Source organism: Magnolia sinica, chromosome 17 (genome assembly GCF_029962835.1).
Source record: "Magnolia sinica isolate HGM2019 chromosome 17, MsV1, whole genome shotgun sequence".
NCBI classification, from domain to species: domain Eukaryota; kingdom Viridiplantae; phylum Streptophyta; class Magnoliopsida; order Magnoliales; family Magnoliaceae; genus Magnolia; species Magnolia sinica.
This window is the reverse complement of record NC_080589.1, coordinates 59330034-59335277: the sequence shown is the minus strand read 5'-3', so window position 1 is coordinate 59335277 and position 5244 is coordinate 59330034. Positions and strand designations below refer to the sequence as shown.

The window sequence follows — 5244 nt, the reverse complement described above, 5'->3', positions numbered from 1 at the left end:
TAAGATCGATTTTTGCCTTATCTACCTCGATTCCTTTAGACGAGATGATATGCCCAAGGACAATTCCCTTCTAAACCATGAAATGGCACTTCTCCCAATTAAGTACCAAGTTCTTTTATTCACATCTTTTCAGCACACATTTAAGACTTTCCAAGCACTCGCTGAAAGATGGACCGTAAACAGAGAAATCATCCATGAAGACCTCTAGATATTTCCCCACCATATTAGAAAAGATACTAAGCATACATCACTGAAAGGTGGCAGGGGCATTACATAGTCCGAATGGCATCCTTCGATAGGCGAAGGTGCCGTAGGGACATGTAAATGTGGTCTTTTCCTGGTCTTCAGGGGTTATCTCTATCTGGTTGTAGCCCGAATACCCGTCAAGGAAACTGTAATAGGAATGACCAGCTAACCTTTCCAGGATCTGATCAATGAATGGTAAAGGAAAGTGGTCTTTCCTCGTGACGGTATTCAACTTCCTGTAGTCAATGCACATTCTCCAACCAGTAGTGACTTTAGTTGGCACGAGTTCATTATTAGCATTGGCTACGATGGTGATTCCGGACTTCTTAGGGACCACTTGAGTTGGACTCACCCATTGACTATCAGATATAGGGTATATAATACCCACATCCAATAGTTTAAGAACCTCGGCCTTAACCACTTCCTTCATGTTTGGAGTTTAGTCTACGTTGTGGTTGCCGAGTGGTTTTTGCATTATCCTTAAGATATATGCGGTGAGTACAAATCGAGGGATCGATTCCCTTGAGGTCCGCTATCGTCCATCCCAGGGCTCCTTTATGCTTAATGAGAGTAGATATGAGCATACTCTCCTGTTCTTTCTCCAGGTGGGCAGAGATCACCACCGGGTATGTCTCATCTTGACCTAAATAGGCATATTTCAAATCAGAGGGCAAAGGTTTTAGGTCAAGCTTCGGCGGCTTGAGGTTAGACGGTAGAGGCACTACATCGGTTTGTGGCAATTCTTCAAATTGTGGCCTCCACCGGTTAACTTCAAGTACCGGTGCAGTATCAAGCAAGGCACACGTCTCCCTAATCATGTCATCATCAAAATCATGGGAGTGGGCCAGGCACGTCTCCAGATGGTCGGAGGATAAGGTCAGCGGTGTCATATCTTCCACGAAAGAGTCAATCATGTTAATGTCGTGGAAATCGTCATCATCCTCTGAGTTGCTGCCGTTATTGAAAAAAATGTTTGTCTCCAATGTCAAATTTCCAAAAGACATAGTCATAAGACCATTCCTGCAATTGATAATCGCATTTGACGTGGCAAGGAATGGGCGACCAAGAATGACGGGAATCTGAGTGCTCATGTTATTGATGGGTTCGGTGTCCAGGATGATAAAATCTACAGGGTAGTAAAATCTATCGACCTGGACTAACACATCCTCAATTATCCCTCTTGGTACACGAACAGAGCGATCAACAAGTTGTAGTGTGGTTAGGGTGGGTTTTAATTCACCCAAACCTAACTGTTTGTATACCGAGTAGGGAATTAGATTGACGCTCGCTCCTAAGTCAAGAAGTGCGTGATCAATTCGATGGTTCCCGATTACACATGATATGGTTGGGCTACCGGGATCCTTGAATTTCTGCGGCACGTCTTGCTTCAGGATGGCACTCACTTTCTCAGTCAAGAAGATTTTCTTTTGAATAATTTTCCGTCTTTTGGTCGTGCATAAGTCTTTCAGGAATTTGGCATATGAAGGTATCTGTTTAACGACATCAAGTAGAGGAATGTTGACTTTCACTTGTTTCAACACCTCTAGGATATCCTGAGAGTTAGAGAGAGGTTTTGGTGAAACCAACCGTTGAGGGAATGGAGCAACTGGCTTCTCTAGAAGTTCCGGTTCTACTTTTTGTGGGGCATCACTGGATCCATCATTGTTGTCCTCTTCTGGTTCTTGAGGCTTTTCGGGCCTAACCGGAAGAGTTTTATCAATGATCTTCCCACTCCTAAGAGTGGTGATGGATTTAGCATGCCCCATTTGATTTGAAGAGCTGGGATCATTACTCTCGTACTGCGGTTTAGGATTGGGGAGAGGTTGTGCAGGAAGCATCCCCTTTTCTATAACCGTCATATGAGAATCTATCTTTTGCATAAAATCTGTGATTCCTCGCATTGGCTGAGCCAGCTCTTGTATGGGATTTTGAACCGGTTCCTCTTGAGGTTTCACTTGATTTGGATTTTGATTGAAGAAACCTGGAGGAGTCGCCGTTTGTCCATTCCTCCAACTAAAGTTTGGATGATTTTTCCAGCCAGGATTGTATGTGTTGGAGTTAGGTCCAGTAAAAGGTCTTTGATAATTATTTACGGCATTGGCTTGTTCATTCAACACTCCTCGAAAGGCAGGTATTGTAGGAAGTTTTCAGTTGTGTGAATGTTACAATCACAGATGCCGCAAACAATTTCATTGACCTTATCCTTCTTTCCTTCCATGGCCTCAACTTTCCTTATGAGCGTAGTCACTTTACACTTAAGATCATCCTCTTCTTTCAAGAGATATAATCCACCTTTCTCCTTTAATTGAGTCGGCCTAGACGTGGTGTTCGCCATTGGGTAATAGTCCCATGATTGTGTTTTTTCAGCGAGACTATCGAGGTAATCCCATACCTCGTCAACATCTTTATTGATGAACTCTCCATTACACATTGTCTCGACCATTTGGCGCATGGAAGATGTCAGTCCATCGTAGAAAAAATTTGTAATGCGCCACGTTTCAAATCCGTGTTGTGGGCATGGACTGACCAAATCTTTGAACCTTTCCCAACATTGGAAGAATGTTTCATCTTCCTTTTGGGTAAAGTTCATGATTGCTTTTCTGAGGGTAATCGTTTTATGATGTGGGAAGAATTTTTTTATGAATTCCCTCTGCATGTCGTTCCATGTGCCAATGGATCTAGGATGCAGTGAATGTAACCACGTCTTAGCTTTCTCTTTTAAGGAAAAAGGAAAGAGTTTCAGCCTAATTGTATCCTCAGATACATTAGGAAAACATAAAGTAGCCATAATCTCATCGAACTCTTTCAAATGTAAATATGGACTTTCTGATTCAAGTCCATGGAATTTGGGAAGGAGTTGGATAACTCCTGGCTTGATGTCCATTTGTCCTGTGTTTTCAGGAAAAATCATGCATGAGGGCGTACTCACTCCCGCCGGTTGTAGATAATCTCGTAGAGTACGAGGCAGGGGTGCCTGTTGCACCTCATTTTCCTCTTGGGTATCCTCCACCCTGGGTGGAAGTAGAGGAGGTTGGTCTTCAGCCATAACTTCAGTTAACTCAGGGGATTTCGAGCGGTGTCTAGTCCTGCGATGGATAGCCAACCCCTCAACCAATCCTCCTTCAGTCAAGAGACGTCGAGTGTTGTCACGGGCCCACTTGGGCATGAAAACACTCGTAGCCCTCAATTAAAAACTTAATCCTAAGAATCTAGAAAGAGAGAGAGAGTTGGAAAGAAATTACCAAATTGGAGTCCTGAGTTAAAACCTGCAAAATAAAATAAAATAAGTTAGATTTTTAAAAAGAGAAGAACAATCCTTTAAAAGAAAGATAGAAGTGAACTAGCTTCTAAAAGAAAGAATTCCTAAAAGAAAATGAAAATTTCTAAAATAAATTAGGAGAATCCTAAACTAGAAAGTAAATTACTAAAAGAGAATTGAAAAATAGAAAGTAGAGAAGGAGTGTACCGAATTAGAGATTTCTATCTTAAAGGCCTACAAAATAGGAAGGTTAGTTTCTAAACAAAAATTCTAAAAATAAATTAGGAAACAAATTAGATTCTAAGAGAGTTAGAATTAGAAAGTTACTAAAATAGAAAGTTAATTTCTAAAAAGGGAAAGAAATAACCTAATTTCTAAAAATAAACTATTTCCTATAGAAGGGAGGGTACTAGAAAAAATTTCTAAAATTTTAAACCCTAATTCTAAAAAAATAAGAAAAAAGTAGAGAGATTAGGAAGGAATTACCAATTTAGAAACTTATGTCAGGATCCTACAAAACAGGAAAACAGGTTAAGTTCTAAAAATAGAATAAAATAAAATAAAAACTTTTATCCTAAAGTAAGTAAAATCTTAATCCTAACCTAATTCTAAAACTAATTAATTTCAGAGAATCGTAACCGTCAGTCCCCGGCAACGGCACCAAAAACTTGTTCACTCCCCAAGTATAGGGTTGTGATGTAGTAATAAACTCGGTAAGACCGAGGTCGAATCCACAGGGACTGATACCTGTACGTTTCCTGAAATTATGTAGGTATAGAATTAGTCTAAGATGCGATCTAGACAAAATAGAATTTAAGAAATAATTGTGGAATAATTATCTAAAACTTTAAGGAATTCAGAGAAAGGAAACTAGGGATTCAGAGGATCCACTTGTAGAGATCAGGGAGATCTTATGCCTGCATCAAGAATTATGGAATTTAAACTGAACTTACTTGATCTGGTTTTTAAGAAATGAAAAGTATATGAATTAGAATGGATTCCATCATCTAACCATGCCCAGGAGACAAAGCAAACAACAGGATTAAACTAATTACCAACTAATCAACAATGTATGAAGATCAGGAAGGATACTGTCATCCTACCATGCCCATGGGACAATGATGAATAACAGGGCTTCCTGACTTCATAAACATAAAAAAAGGGAAGGAAATACTCAAAAGCCATTGCAAACCCCATTGTAATTTCAGTCACAACAGACCATAAAAGACTAAAAAATATTCCTTGAATAATCAAACCACAATCAAATTCAGTTTATGAATTAAAGGCACAAAGTAGAATCTCCCATCTTGCTACAGGCTTCACCTTGATGTTTTAACGGAATCCGCTCCGTCCATCTGACTTCTCATCTAATTTAAGGAGATGAGACCAAAATCAAGGCATATCCAAAGATCAGGTGGGCCCCAAATCGCTGTTCTATGGGCTGATCTAACTGTTGGGTTACTTTCATAGTGACCTGAGGGCTTAAATTTGATATGTACGGTTAATTTATGGCCCTCAGGCCATGCATGCAGTTTTGAGCCAATCAGATGGTGGAAACCCTATGATTTTGCATTCTGGACACTTTTTGGGCCACCTGAGCTTCAATTCCTCAATTTTCTTGGATCTTTAGCATGCACATCCGTCGATCTTGGTCTCCTGGGGTCCATCCCATGCTTTGGTGTCATCAGAGCGTTAAATCCATGCTTTAAGCATCTTTTTTCAGTCCATTCTCGTAAATA

At 40.2% G+C, this 5244-nt stretch overlaps 1 non-coding gene across 1 annotated transcript; it reads left to right on the top strand.

The window, feature by feature from the left end:
* The first annotated feature begins 2747 nt into the window (after positions 1-2747).
* On the top strand, positions 2748-2854 carry LOC131232171 (small nucleolar RNA R71). The gene has a single exon (XR_009164785.1). It is a non-coding gene; the product is annotated as a small nucleolar RNA R71 (small nucleolar RNA).
* The last annotated feature ends 2390 nt before the right edge of the window (positions 2855-5244 follow it).